The 16726-nt window shown below is 41.3% G+C and overlaps 1 pseudogene; it reads right to left on the reverse strand.

Moving 5' to 3' along the window:
- Window positions 1-2167: 2167 nt before the first annotated feature.
- On the reverse strand, window positions 2168-7045 carry LOC145939266 (uncharacterized; annotated as a pseudogene).
- Window positions 7046-16726: the final 9681 nt, after the last annotated feature.

Genomic DNA, 16726 nt, shown 5'->3' on the forward strand with positions numbered 1-16726 from the left:
GAAATCAAGCCTGAGTGACGATGCCGCTTTATTAATTGCTAATTTGAAGATTTCCGATGCTAATTATGAATCCGCGTGGCAATTGTTGACGAACGAATATGACGACAAGCAAGCTCTTGTACAGGCGCACATCCATTCGTTTATTAATTTACCGTCGATGAAAAGCGAGAATGTTAACGAGCTAAAGAAATTACGTGATACACTTTCTGCGTCTCTAGCCGCTTTGACAAACCTCGGTCGTCCAGTCGATGAATGGGATGACATTATTATACCGGGTGTCCCACTTTAAAGGACCCACTCAAATATCTCAGAAACACTGCGTTAAATCAAAAAATGTTTCCTACAAAAGTTGTAGGGTTTCAAGGGGGACATAACATAGTAATATTCATATGACCTTGGGCGGCGTCTCCAAGGTCAAGTGAAGGTAAGAATGAATTTTTTAAATGGAAATCTATATTATTATAACAACTTTTTCTACTAATTAATTTGAACAACTTTTATCTGAAGCATTTTTTTATTTTTCTAATATTTTTTAAGATATTCAAGAAAAACTTGATAACTCTTTCAACATGTTTTTCTATGTAAAAATTCCGTCTTTTGTATTTAGAGATTTATTAATAAAATTTTTTTTCTGAATCTTTTTTTTCTGTCATTTGACTTTCAATCGTAGGATTTCGAGGGGGACATCCGATGGTGACCTTGACTTTGACCTTGAGGTCAAATTTGAAGGTCATTTGAAGGTTAACTTTAAAATCTTAAATGAAAACCCCCATTTTTTATTTGACATTCTTCTAGCTGACATCGAGAGCTTTCCAAAACACTATAATTAAATGTTTTTTCATTAAGTAATTTTCAAGTTATAAGGCTTGAAAGTTACAATACCGCCGGCATTTGCATTACCCAAAATGTACCGCGCGGAGGTTGCCCAGTCGGATTTACACCTCTTTTGTGTTCGGAGAACGATCCAGCCAATGAAGGCAAGATCGGTGGTTGATTCAGCCAATGAAGGCAAGATCGGTGGTTGATCCAGCCAACGAAGGCAAGATACATCTTTGAGGTAGCCCCGCAAATAAAAATCAAGCGATGGTAGATCGGGCGATCTTGCTGGCCATCTTACTGGACCGCCTCTGCCAATCCATCGATTACGAAAGGTATTATTGAGGAAAGCTTTGACCGTATTGGCATAATGAGGTCCTGCGCCATCTTGTTGCAACCACATTCTCCTCCTTGTATCGAGGTCAACATCTTCAAGTAAACCCGGAAGATCGTCTCTCAACAACTGTAAATAATTTGCACCATTAACCATGGCATCAAAAAAATAAGGACCAATTAAATAGCCATTAACAATTCCACACCAGACAGTTAGGCTCCAACGATGCTTGTTTCAGGTGAATGATAATTAATTTCACACACTAATTTCGTTTATGTTTTTAACACTTTATTAATTGTATCTTATACTGGTATGTATCTTTATGTATATATAAAAGATAAATTAAGAAAAGTGAGGACTCGGCCTCGAATGCGGTACGAGATCTCGGTCTCGACTTAAAAGATTCGACTTCTTGACTCGAGACAATAGAATACTTGCTTCCTTACTCTACGAGCTGCGGAAAATTTGTGTGTCGCGGTCACATTCTTACGAGGTACGACCCCTATCGTGGGAGGGGTGATTGTGTCGGTCGCGGATTGGCCGTCGGTGGTGGTACAAAGCTAACTTCGTCGAATCGTGACGTCGCGTGATCGCACGATTATCTCGAGCGATGTTACAAAGGTATCGGTACGCGTTTGTATTTCGATAGCCTCGCTCGGCAAGGGTTTGTAGTGGGCCCACTCTTTGTCGTCGCGACATACTCCCCCCGTTGAGAGGGTACCGATCAACCGCAATATGTATTTGGTCGTCTTATATTGATATGATAGTTTACAACATATGTTCATAACATGATTGTACGTTTTACACCTTATCATTATGTTCCGATTGTTCGACCGGAAGTGGACATATACACTTCACGGCTCGTTTCATTGTTCCTGTTGCCGTTTTAACAGTGACGGTCCGCATTATTCCGTCTTCGCCTGGGTGGATTTCAGTTACCCTGCCTAAGGCCCATTGAGTACAGGTTCTTCTCCTTGATAAGGACGATTGTTCCTATGTCGATATTCTCTCCTCCCCTTATCCATTTGCGCCTAACTTGGAGCTCGTTAAGATATTCCAGGCTCCAGCGTGCCCAGAAATCCTGTCGCACCTTGGTTATATGTTGCCAGGTGGAGAGACGGTTGGCTGGGACAGACGAGAGATCAGGCTCAGGCATATTAATCAACAGTCTGCCGATTAAGCAATGTCCGGGTGTTAGGACTAACAGATCGTTAGGGTCGGAAGAAAGGGGGGAGATAGGTCTTGAGTTTAAGATTCCTTCAATTTCTATTGTGAAAGTGTTCAGCTCCTCAAATGTGAAGAGAAGTTCTCCGACGACGCGTCTAAAATGGTGTTTAAAGGATTTTAACGTGGGTTCCCATAGTCCTCCGAAATGTGGGGCTATGGGCGGTATGAAGTGCCATGTGATGTTATGTTCGACAGCAAATCGACTTATCGTATTTTTATGTTCGTCGGAGTTGAGGAGAACATATAGTTCTCTTAATTGATTGTTCGCTCCTACAAAATTAGTTCCGTTGTCTGTATGAACGTGCGCCGAAAGGCCCCGTCTTGCCACGAAACGTCGCAAAGCCGCCAAAAAACCGTCAGTAGTTAAGTCTCTCACGACTTCTAAATGTACCGCCTTTATAGCCATGCATACGAAAACACATACATATACCTTGATTTTGTTTCGATTTCGATGTTTTTTCTCTTTGATATAGAACGGGCCGCAGAAATCTATCCCGATATTAGCGAAGGGCGCCGCGTTCTGTACCCGGACTTTCGGTAAATTGCCCATTCTATAGTTGACCGTATCGGCGCGAAAACGGAAGCAACGTACACACGATCGTACGATCTTTCGCACCTGATTTCGGCCGTCTAGTAGCCAGAATTTACGTCTAACCGTATACAAAGTTGTTTGAATTCATGTGTGATGATATTTCTCGTGTATATTTTTAATAATGAGGTCTGTCAAGACATACCGACTCGGGAGTACGATCGGATGTTTTTGTGCAAAAGTTAATGCTGACCCTTGAGACGACCGCCGACTCGAATTAAACCGATCTCGTCGATAAACGGATTCAGGGCTGCTAGGCTACCCTTGTTTATAAAGCGCTTATTCGTAAGTTCGTTTAATTCGCGTGAAAAGTGAGAGGCTTGCATAAATTTTATTATTCTGATTTCAGCTTCGTTTATCTCCTTTATGGATAGCTGTCCGCGGTAAGTATTTTTCGGTCGAAAGCGTAGGCACAACGCAATGATTTTCAACAGCCGAGAATATGATGAATATTTTTCGAATATACTGCAATCGTATGAGACTGTCGCGAAACACGCGGTTTTTCTTAATTCCGGTACCTCATCTAATTTCACGTCTCCGTCAGGCTATCCGCCCTCCTCCTTCGTCAACCAGGATGGTCCGGAGAACCACGACTGATTGTTGAGGAACGCTCTTGGCAATTGACCCCTTGATAGGACGTCGGCCGAGTTATCCTTAGATTTAACGTGCCGCCAAACTTGTGAATCGGTGTTTTCTTGTATTTGAGCGACGCGGTGAGAGACGTACGTTTTTAAACGATGGAGTGGTGTTTTGATCCAGTGCAACGCGATAGTTGAATCACTCCACAATATTGTTTTGCTGGGGGAAAATCCTAACGTGCTCTGTATTTCGCGATACAGTTTGGCTAATAAAAGGGCGCCACATTATTCGAGACGCGGTATCGTTAGTGATTTTAATGGTGCCACTCGAGATTTTGCACAAAGGATACGACAACGTACCTCACCGTCCCGACTTTTAGAACGAATGTATAGACAGGCGCCGTAACCTATGTTACTTGCATCGCAGAACCCGTGAATTTGGATGTCGTTGTAATCGGCGATTACTATTCGTCGATCGATAGACAATTCATTGATCAATTCTAGTTGTGTCGCGAACTCTATCCATTCGATGTGAATGCTAGGCGAAACTGATTCGTCCCAATCTAATTTGCATTGCCACAAATTCTGCATTAATTTTTTAACCTGCAGTATGATGGGTCCCAGGATGCCTAACGGATCGAAAATTCCCGCGATTTCCGAAAGAATAATTCGCTTCGTGACCTTTTCGACGCGATTGTATGGGCGTACCGAATATCGTAACACATCGTCGTACGCGCGCCACATTATACCTAGTATTTTTAGAGAGTTGTCCTTATCGAGTGTGATATTTGAATTTATAGCCTCGGGAATTAAATCGTTGATGATACGTCTGTCGTTCGATGCCTATTGTCGGATGTTAAAACCGCCTCGAGAAAATAACGCGATTATATCGTTCCGTAAAGCTCGAGCTTCGCTGATTGTGTTCGTACCATATAATAAGTCATCCACATATAGATGCGTCTCGAGAACTCGAGCAGCTGTAGGATACGCTTCGCGTTCATCATTGGCGAGTTTTTGGATTGTTCGTATAGCAAGATAAGGTGACGAAGATACGCCAAATGTAAGAGTGTTAAGCTGTAAAATTTTTATTTGATCGTTATGACGCCAAAGGATACGTTGATATATCCTCGTGCAGCAATATCTGTCTATACATTTTTTCTATGTCCGCTGTGATGACGTATTTATAAATGCGGAATCGGATTAAATGCGCGAACAGCGTATCTTGTACCGTCGGCCCTACTAATAACACGTCGTTTAAAGATGTGCCCGTATTTGATCTTGCCGACGCGTCGAATACCACGCGAAGTTTTGTCGTGCTGCTCGAATTCTTGAACACCGCATGATGCGGCATATAAAACCCGTCGTCAGATGGATCGTCTATCAGTGTCATTTGTCCTAGATCTAAATATTCTTGGATTATTTGGGAATACGCGATCTTTAATATCGGATCCGACTCGAATTTTCGCTCGAGAGAATTTAGGCATTTGAGAGCTGCGGTTCTCGAATTGCCGAGACGTTTATCAGTTTTGCGAAACGGTAATCGTACCGTATAACGGCCGTTGTTATTGCGAGCAATATTTTTCGTGAAATGTTCTTCACATGCGAGCTCCTCGGCGGATTTTGACGTGTCGGCTACCAATTCCTCTATTGTCCAAAATTTAGCAATCTGTGATTCTAAGCTAATGAGTTGACATGCTGCATTCTTCGGGTAATTTCGCGATTCCATTCCGCCCGCGACTACCCAACCGAGGCGACTTTTCTGTAAGTATAAATCGCGATTCCCTTGCGATAAATCAATCTGACCTATTGAGAATAATGATATGGTGGCTCCGGCCCCGACCAATAGGTCCACCGGGCGTGGCAAGTGAAATTCCGGATCGGCTAATTTAATGTTATGCGGTATTTTAATGTCGTGGAAAAATCTCCGACGGAATTAATTCTGCTATCGACGGAATCGTTAAGCATACTAGACTCTTGCGAAATTCATTATGTATTGATTGAATAGTGATAGAGACGACGCCCTTCGACATTGTATTTATCGAATTAATTGCACCGATCTGCGATGTACCAGAAATCACGGGCAGTTTTAGGTGGTCCGCAAGTCTTTCGGAGACGAGATTAGCCGTTGCACCCGTGTCTAATAACGCGCGACACCTTATTAAGTTGTGATCGCAATTCCGTACGATTATCGTCGCAGTTGTCATTAGCTGAGGAGTGACAGCCGGTGATATCGCTGCAAGACACGCCGCTTTATTCTCTCTTTGTCATTCGGTTTTTGTTTCTTTCGATCCCGTTGCGGAGGTCGTCGTCGTGACGTCTTTGCGTTTCTCGAGATGCAAAAGCGTGTTGTGCCGTTTTTGGCAAATAGTGCAATTACTGTAATTGCACGCCTTACCTCGGTGCGAACGCAGTTAATTATAACAGAGCATCGCGTTTTTTACAAATTTGATGCGCTCGGGCACAGACAATTGTTTAAACTTGTCACATTTAAACAGAGGGTGTTGCTCATTTTTGCATGTCGTGCAATTGTTTGTTCCGCTAACCATAAAGATATTGGAAATTCGTCCCCTTTTGAAGGGGGATGTGAATTTATCTTCGTCACGTTTAGATACCTCTCGAACGCGTTTAGAGACTCGAACCGCGGTTCTATATAAAAACTCGTATAAGTCGTCAATTTTCGGAAATTCGTTCCGACCTAATGTTTCCTCCCATTTCTCGGTCGTGTTCTTCGGTAACTTGCTCTCTAACAAATTAACGAGTATTTCGGATCCTACGCTTATCCCCAGTGCGGCTAAAGACGCAAAATGCTGTTGGACGTCGTCCGCGAGTTTGATTAAACCGTCGGTCGTTTCCTTTTCTAAAGTGAACAAGTTTAAGAGTAACGAGAGATGTCGAGAAATTGAAATCCGTTTTACTTTGTATGATCTTTTTAACAATTCTCACATCTTAGAATAATTCGCGCCTTCGATCGATAAAATTTTTAATTTATTAGCTGCTTCATCAGTCAATGATGATTTTAAATACTGCAGCTTTTCTACATCAGATAGATCCGCTTGTGTGTATATCATCGCGAGAAATGTGTTTTTGAATGACAGCCAGTTTTCATAGCGACCATCAAATTTAGGCAGAGACGCTACTGGTAATTTTACTCGTCGTTTCGCAAGCACGGCCGCCCCAGAGTCGTTGAATTGTGTTATGTTGCTCGAAGTACTGGCATTCGCGGCGGATACGGACGGGTTAACTATGTCTAACCTTGCTCGCGAGAGAGTAAAATCTTTCTTGGACGTTCGCGAATTCGTCCTTGTGATGATCGTTCGGGTCTAATAGCATGAGCTCGTCGTTAAATTCCTCGTATGCATGGTAAAGTTCCGTGATGCGAGTCATACGTAATTTTAACGCGGTTTTGTCATACCGTTCTCGTTCGACGAGATTTGTTAAACTAGTGATTTGCGACTTCAGCGACGTTCGCTTCTGAACTAAAAGCTTGATTCGATCTGCCATAGTGTAACTTGTGAAGGTAAAGGATGTAAAGTAGGGAAAAGGCGAAGAAGAATTGCTCAATTGACGACTCGAGATTCACATGGAATGTACTTGCCGTTGCCGTACTCTCTCTCGTCGCTTGTTGTACTCTTTCTCTCTCGTTCCTTGTCGGTGAAGGGTTGATGTCCGTCCGACTTCAGTCCATAATCGTTCGATGATCGCTCGCGCTCATCACTGCGAGCGACCTCACAGGAGGCACCAAATGTTTCAGGTGAATGATAATTAATTTCACACACTAATTTCGTTTATGTTTTTAACACTTTATTAATTGTATCTTATATTGGTATGTATCTTTATGTATATATAAAAGAAAAATTAAGAAAAGTGAGGACTCGGCCTCGAATGCGGTACGAGATCTCGACTTAGAAGATTCGACTTCTTGACTCGAGACAATAGAATACTTGCTTCCTTACTCTACGAGCTGCGGAAAATTTGTGTGTCGCGGTCACATCCTTACGAGGTACGACCCCTATCGTGGGAGGGGTCATATGATTGTGTCGGTCGCGGATTGGCCATCGGTGGTGGTACAAAGCTAACTTCGTCGAATCGTGACGTCGCGTGATCGCACGATTATTTCGAACGGTGTTACAAAGGTATCGGTACGCGTTTGTATTTCGATAGCTTCGCTCGGCAAGGCTTTGTAGTGGGCCCACTCTTTGTCGTCGCGACAATGCTGATTATCAATCTGCCCCATTCAATGAGGATTAACTGAACTCCAATAGTGACAATTATGTCTATTCATTATCCCAGTATTGTGAAAAGTAGCTTCATCACTGAAAAGTACGTAATTAAAAAATTCGTTGTCGTTTCGAATTTTTTGTGATGCCCACTGACAAAACAATAGCCGATCTCTGTGATCATGCTCGATTAAGGCTTGGTTAAGAGTTATGTGGTAAGAATGATATCTCACGACTTTCAGATGTCTACCAGCAGTCGATTTCGGAATGCCCAGCGTACGTTGAATTTCACGCAAACTTACATGTGGTTTTACGTCAAAATGGAAATAAAAAAAACAACTTCCAATGCCTTGATCTTAACAAATGTTATCAAGATTATGATCTTGAACAATGTTCAAGAGGTTTTAGCCTTTGGTCGGTCGATCATCTTGGGTAATGCTAATGCCGGCAGTACTGTAACTTTCAAGCCTTATAACTCGAAAAGTACTTAATGAAAAAACATTTAATTATAGTGTTTTGGAAAGCTCTCGATGTCAGCTAGAAGAATGTCAAATAAAAAATGGGGGTTTCCATTTAAGATTTTAAAGTTAACCTTCAAATGACCTTCAAATTTGACCTCAAGGTAAAGTCAAGGTCACCATCGGATGTCCCCCTCGAAATTCTACGATTGAAAGTCAAATGACAGAAGGAAAAAATTCAGAAACAAAAATTTTATTAATAAATCTCTAAATAAAAAAGACGGAATTTTTACATAGAAAATCATGTTGAAAAAGTTACCAAGTTTTTCTTGAATATCTTAAAAAATATTAGAAAAATAATAAAATGCTTCAGATAAAAGTTGTTCAAATTAATTAGTAGAAAAAGATGTTATAATAAAAAATATGGGTTTTCATTTAAAAAATTCATTCTCACCTTCACTTGACCTTGGAGACGCCGCCCAAGATCATATAAATATTACTATGTTATGTCCCCCTCGAAACCCTACAACTTTTGTAGGAAACATTTTTCGATTTAATGCAGTGTTTCTGAGATATTTGAGTGGGTCCTTTAAAATGGGACACCCGGTATATATTGTCTCGCAAAAATTCAGTCCGAGAACGCGAAACGAATGGAACTTAAAACGTACCGCTTCGTCTTCCACTCTTCCGTCCTATCAAGAACTTTACGATTTTTTGACGGTCCGAATACGCGGATTGACCGATCTTTCCGACTCGAGCTATAATTTAACGAATTTTCGCGGTAATAAATCTCGATCCTCTATACATAACGTGTCCGTGCTAAAGTGTGTAAACTGCGCCGGCAATCATAATTTGTCCAAATGTGAAGACTTTCTTTCGAAATCAGTCGCACAGCGTAGCGCGATCGTCAAACAAAATAAACTTTGTTTCAATTGTGTCCGCTCGGGACATTTTACACCGAAATGTAAATCAAAGGGTCGATGCACTCATTGTGGTCGAGCGCATCATTCGCTGTTACACGCTGCGAACTACGACACTCAGCTGGACGCGACTATGCAACCACCTGCGACGGCCGTCGGCACGCAGCCAAAATCAAGCGATAACATAGTTAAAAGCGCAGTCGTTGCTAACATACAGACTGTACAAACGCTAATTGAGCCCGCTCCTACGGTTTTACTTGCGACCGCGTGGGTAACGCTTCTCACATCGGAGGGTCGATTTTTTAAAGTACGAGCTTTACTGAATCAAGGATCCACTTTCAGCTTCATTTCCGAATCACTCAGTCAAACCATGCGGACAAAACGGCAACGCGCTAATCTTCAAATTCGCTGTTTTGGGGAACAGTATACGGGCATCGCAAAGTCACGAATTTCTGTCAAGCTTTCGCCGTGTTCTAAATTCTCTCCGACGTTTCCGCTTACTGCATACGTATATCAGCGAATTACTTCGTACGCAGCTTCACAAACTCGCTCGGTTGATTCGTGGTCCCATTTACGCGATCTGCCGCTTGCAGATCCGAATCCCACAAGCAATCCGATTCACTTATTAATAGGAGCCGATCTCTACGGTTCTTTGTTGTTAAACGACCTTCGTCAAGGTCCAATAGGCACGCCCACCGCGCAGAGTACCTCACTCGGGAGGATATTATCCGGTCCGACCAGCGTAGATCGACGCACGAACGCGTACGCCTCGGTTTCGCATATCGCTGCGGACGCGGATACCAATTCTTTATTACAGAAATTTTGGGAAGACGAGACTGTCTTCCAACCGCTTCCTCTCACGGAGGAGGAGAAACAGTGCGAAGAACATTTCGCAACGACTCACTCTAGCTCGTCTCAGGGCCGCTACATCGTACGGCTTCCCTTCAAGAACGAACCTCCTATAGGAGAATTGCTATAGGAGAATCGCTCCACATCGCTCTCTCTCTTTATCATCGAACTGAACGAAGACTGCAACGCCGTCCGGATATTTGCGTTCCATATCACGACTTCTTACGCGAATATCAATCGCTTCACCATATGAAACTTGTCGAAGATGCGGACTCGACGTTTAAGCCCGTGTACATTCCGCATCATACCGTCTTGCGCGATTCGAGTAGTACTACGAAGTTACGTGTCGTATTCAACGCTTCGTGCAAAACTAGCAACAGAACTTCTCTAAACGAATTCTTATTAATCGGACCGAAATTACAAGCCGACCTCCCCGCACTAATTTTTACGTTGGCGACAATGGTGTTACGTTTATATGGCCGATATAACAAAGATGTTTCGCCAAATTTTAGTTGATCCGCGTGATACTGAATTTCAAAGAATATTATGGCGCCCTAACAAAGAGTCAAAAATAAAACATTTTCGCCTTCTTATGGTTACATACGGTCTCGCTCCCGCGCCTTATCTTGCGATACGGGTCCTCAAGCAACTCGCGAAAGACGACGGTCATGCCTTTCCGAAAGCAGCCGCTATTATCGAGAATTCACTCTACGTAGACGATACGCTATTCGGAGACGACGATCCCGTCGGATTACGCGACGCGCGAAACCAATTGATCGAGTTGATGAAGCGCGGCGGATTTCAGCTCCGAAAATGGGCTTCTAATTTGCCAGAGCTGACATTCGATCCGATCAACTCCAGAAAATGTCGATCATTTTCTAGTGAAAAACGATACATTAAAAGTTCTCGGACTGTCTTGGGTACCGAAAAACGATTCCTTTCGTTTTATAATTTGTTTTGAGCCTAAACCGACACCGACGAAACGCTCGATTTTATCATTTATATCGAAGCTTTACGATCCACTTGGGTGGGCAGCTCCGGTCGTGATTACGGCAAAAATTTTATTACAAGAACTTTGGCTTCTCAAGGGCGATTAGGACGATCCTCTCACTCCAGATTTAAATAATCGTTGGCATGCGTATCATACCGATTTAACGCATCTTGAAAACGTTCGGATACCTCGATGGACCGGACAAAATAAAGAAAATCTCGGAGTCGAATTACACGGTTTCGCGGACGCGTCAAATCGCGCTTATCCCGCAGTAGTCTATTTGCGCGTATACCACTCCTTTGAAAGCTTTCAAATCAGTCTTCTAGCCGTAAAAACGAAGGTAGCTCCCATCAAAACTGTGAGTATTCCGCGGCTCGAACTTAATGCAGTAATTCTTCTCTGTCGACTTTTAAAATGGACTCTCCATTCGTTGAATCTTTTTCAAGTTCCAATCTATGGCTGGACAGACTCCACGATCACGTTGGCCTAGCTCGGGCAACATCCTTCCAAATTGAGCACTTATGTCGCCAATCGTATTTCGGAAGTACAAATCTCCTTGCCCACGATTCGATGGAATCATGTTCCTTCCCGACACAATTTCTTCACTATAGAGAAAGGTCCCTCCCAATTGCTTTGCAACTTAGGAGCTTTTCCTTTAACTCTTCGGAGGTTGTAGAACCAGACTCTCTCCCCTTCTTGAAATAGAATCTTTCTAACTCCCCTATCATACCAATTCTTTACTCGAGAAGATTTTATATTCATCTTTTCCCTGACTTCGGAATGAATTTCGTCTAGTTTTTTCCTAAGAGTACTAGCGGAATTCTCAATTGAAGAAGATTCTTCTTCCTTCGATTTAGGAAAGTTCCCTCGTAATAAATCTACTGGAAGTCTTAAATCTCGAGCGAAATATAATTCCGCAGGAGTCATTCCAGTAGTTTCGTGCTTCGAAGATCTGTAGGCTAGAAGAAACATGGGAATCCACCGATCCCAATCCTTTTGATTTTGAGAAATATACTTCGCTAAGTAGTTGATTATAGTCTGATGTTGTCGTTCAACTTGATCATCAGACTGAGGATGTAACGGGGTAGTCCGCGTTTTCCTAATTCCAAGAAGTTTCATTAATTCAGCGAACAGTTTCGATTCGAAATTCTTCCCTTGATCGGTATGTACCTCTAAAGGTACTCCATGTCTTGAGACAAATTCATTAATGAAGATTTCTGCAACCGTCTTTGCTCTAATGTTCTTTATGGGAAAAGCTTCTACCCATTTGGTGAAGCAGTCAATGATGACAATCAAATATTTATTCCCGGAAGAAGTTATTGGAAGAGGACCTAAAATATCTATTTGAATTCTTTCAAAAGGATTTCCGACATTATAAATCTGCATAGGAGATTTTCCTTTTTCTGTAGGGCCCTTTTTCGAGACACAAACTTTGCAAGACTTGCACCAGTCTTCTATGTCTTGCTTATAAGTTGCATAATAAAAGCGTTTTCGAACCTTTCCCAAGGTTTTGTTTATTCCGAAATGACCCCCAGATGGAGAATCATGTACCTCTTCAAGGATTTCCTTCACTCGTTTCCGAGGAACAATCAACTGAAGAAAACTAGACTTCAAGTTTGAGGCTTTCCACTTCTTGTAAAGGATTCCATTTTGAAGAACTAACGCATTCCAATATGCCCAATAAATTTAAGCGGAAATATCGTGAGTCACCAATTCAGAACGAGGCGGATGTCTTCCTTCTCTTTTTCCTTGAATGATAATGGCAATATTAGGATCTTCCTCTTGATCCTTTTGCCATACTTCCAGATCCTCTCCTTGGAGTGGATCTATCCTATGAGTCGGGCAACTATTTTCTCGCTTTCTGAATTGTTCTTTCCTTCGACTTTAGCACAATATTCGCAGCCAAAAGTCTCACAAAGTCGTCTGGATAATCCATCGGCATTTTTGTGAGACTCCCCCTTACGGTGTTGCACTTCAAAGTCGAATTCTTGGAGTCTTTCCAACCAACGAGCCAGTTGCCCCTCAAGATCTTTAAAAGACATAAGCCATTTTAATGAAATGTGATCGGTTCGAATTAAGAATCTTCGACCTAAAAGATAATGTCGAAAAAATTTGATAGCGTCAATAATCGCTAATAACTCGCGACGAGTCACACAATAATTCCTTTCGGTTTTACTAAGGACTCGACTGAAATACGCGATGACCATTTCTTTTTCGCCTTGTATTTGTGATAACACTGCACCAATTCCGATATTTGAAGCATCGGTATCTAAAATGAATTGACCTTCCCCTTTGGGAAAAGATAACACTGGGGAAGAAGATAACATTAACTTCAAGTTTTCAAAAGCATTATTACACTCGTTGTTCCAAACAAATTTAATTTGATTTTCTGTTAAGGCGAAAAGAGGCTTGGCTATCGAAGAAAAACCTCTAACGAATTTTCTATAGTACGAGCAAAACCCTAGGAAACTACGCAATTGCTTCTTAGTATGTGGTACTGGCCAATCTTTAACAGTTGTTATTTTTTCTGGATCTGTGGTAATGCCCTTTTTGGAAACTACATGTCCAAGATATTTGACATTTCTTTGCAAAAGTAAACATTTTTTCGGATTAATTTTAAGATTTGCTTTTTGTAATCGTAAAAATACTTCCTCAAGGTTTTTAAACATTTCAATAAAATCTTTTCCAAAAATAATAATATCGTCTAAATAAACTAAACATTTTTTCGAAATAATTCCATGTAAAACTTTTTCCATTAATCTTTCAAATGTCGCGGGGTCATTACACAATCCAAAAGGCATTACTGTGAATTGCCAAAGTCCCTTACCGATAGAAAAGGCTGTTTTTTCTTTGTCGGAAGGACGCACTTTCAATTGCCAATAACCACTCTTCAAATCAAGCGTAGAAAACCAAGAGTTACCTGATAGCTGGTCTAATATGTCGTCGATTCGAGGGAGGGGATAGGAATCTTTTACCGTGATAGCGTTAAGTCTCCGGTAATCTATACAGAATCTGAGGGTTCCATCTTTCTTTTTAACCATAACGGCTGGCGAAACCCAAGGACTTTGAGATTCTTCGATGATTCCTTCCGTTCTCATTTCCTCCATTATTTTATCGACTTCATCTCTCATCTGTAAAGGAATCCTACGAGGTGCCTGTTTTATGGGGAGAGAGTCTTTCACATTTATGATATGTTCGATAACATTGCAATTCCCGGCAACAATATCGCAGGAGAATAGATCTTGAAATTTATTTAAAAAGTTGATAAAAGTTTCTTTCTGAGTTTCTTGTAAATGAACTGAGCTCTTTTCAAAAGTTCATTTAAAATAGACGGGATTTTCTTCGAAAAATTTGTTATTCTTGAACATTGAAAATTTTCTAACTCTTCATTTTTAAATGTGAATTCGTTAAAAGCTTTATTGAAAACATTATCTAAATTAATCATTTTAAGGAAGTCGATTCCGAGAATACATTGATCACTAATTTCAGCGACAAATAAAGAAGTTTCAATTGAATAATTCCCGATTTCAATCTTTACTTTTACTAAAAATTCAATTAAAATTTTCTCTCCAGTTGGATATTTTAAATTGATGTTTTTGACTGAAATCTTTTCAAGATTATCTCCTACTAATCTACTATTCAATAAAGAGACGTCAGAGCCCGTATCAAGTTTAAAAAGACAACCTTTTCCATTCAATTTATCGAAATACGAAAAATAATCTTTCTTTTGAATCCTTCTAACACTACATTCAACAAAATCGGAAATCGGGGTGTTATTTGAGAAAGTCGAACTTTCCCCGAAAAGTTCAACTAATTCTAGTTTCCCTTTGCGTCAGGGCACTGAAACCGCAAATGTCCGGTCTTTCCGCAAGACCAGCATTCTTTATCTTTGGAGGAAAAATTGTTCGCTTGTGCTTTCCCTTTCGAGTCTTTAAAATATTCCTTCTTTTTCTCGGAATTAGTTCGCGCGTCGCTCCTCTCTCCCTTTTGAAAATTTTGTTTTCCAAAATTCTTATTAAATCTCCCGTTATCTCCATTATTCCCGAAATCTTTCTTATTTCCATTATTTCCGAAATTTTTCTTTCTTTCAAAATTTTCATCTCGAATAATTTTTATGGTTTTTCCCCTTTCAATTGCTAAATTCAGAGAAGTTATCCCTTCCAATTGGAGGGTTCTTCTTACAAAATTGTCTGATAACGCGGAAACGAATTGCGCGCATGCAATTTTATCGCGGACTGTGAAAGGACATTCGGGGTAAGCTAATCGCGAAAGTCTCTCTAGTTTAGCCCCAAATGAAGCAAAATCTTCCCCGTATTTTTGCTTTCTGTTTGAAAAAAGAGAATAATAGTTTTGTGTTGAACTCCCATTCCCGAAAAGCAATTCTAATTTCGACTTTAACTCCGCGAAAGTCAATTCTTCAAGATTTTCTATGTTTTCTAAAACAGTACGCGCTCTTCCTCTAAGGTTCGCGGCAAGAGAGATGGTTTTTGTCTTGTCGTCCCAATTGTTCGCGATCGCGATCAAAAGAAATTGGGAGAGGAACTCCCGCAGCGGAACCTTCGCGTCGTAAGTATCGGGCTTCAATTTTAAGCCCGTTTTCGCACGAAAGTCGCCGGTCATATCACTCGCGTTCGTCGCGGCACTCGCGTTTGTCGCGGCTCTCGCGGTACTCGCGCAAGCCCCCAAATAATTTTGCGTGTCCCCGCAAGCTCTATTACTAGAAGGACTTAGCTGGTTTTGCTGTGAAGAAATTCTTTGTTCGAGTTGACGCAGCTGTTCGTCCTTCTCTCGAAGAAGAGTCTCGAAGTGAGCTTGTTGTCGGTCTCGCTCGTCGCGCATCTCTCGGAGCTCTCGAAGTACGGCTTGTAGAGCATCCGTCTCGGTGTCTTTCACAGCCGCTCGAGATCGTGTCGCTTTTGGAGAATTCTGCGCTGCCATTTTGTCGTTGGGATTCTTCGGAGTATCCCGGACGAGCCCCCAAAATGTTACGTCCCCCGGATGCCTCTTGCGATATCTCAAGAGATATCTCACTCGCACAAGCACTCTCACTCGCGCGCGAAATAAATCAAGACACGGTTATGCACAGGATGTTATTTAATGAAGTGACGACCCTTTGAGATGCAGAAGAAGAAATACAATAAATCGGGAAAATAGTCTGAGGTCTCGTAACACGTCAAATCGGTTTGACAGCTAGACCAAGACTCAAGATGGTGTCGGAAAACAAACGAAAGTCCGAGGTTGTTTATCAACAACCCCCTTGACGACGATCCTCCGGAAACGTATACGGGGTGATCCCGAGGATGAGGATGCAGATCCGAGGGGGCGCAACAATATATACAAATACATATACACATACATGTGTATGGTACATATATTGATATTACCTGTAATTTTCTATAAATTACAATGTATGCAGTACGCACAATTCGCTTTTCTTCTCTTATCAATAATTGAGAAAGTAGCAAATGTATTCAAACAACCAGCTTCCAGGCGAATAGCGATCGCCTCTGGAATATATTTTTTAAACTAGATTAAATGTAATATATAACAGAATATTATTTAATAATATACAATATATTTTTATGAAATGGGCCCCTCCATCGCCCATTTCCGTGAGAACGCAACCATAATGTATGTATTTTTTTCGTCTCTCCGATTTTAATTGCAAATGAGACATTTGCATTAGACACTTTTTTGCAACGATATTTATTAGAATTTCACATTTCTAATATAATGATAAATTTTTA

The sequence above is a fragment of the Prenolepis imparis genome, unplaced genomic scaffold, assembly GCF_030444845.1.
Source record: "Prenolepis imparis isolate NDT839.2.m4 unplaced genomic scaffold, iyPreImpa1.0 SCAF_8, whole genome shotgun sequence".
Taxonomy (NCBI): Eukaryota; Metazoa; Arthropoda; class Insecta; order Hymenoptera; family Formicidae; genus Prenolepis; species Prenolepis imparis.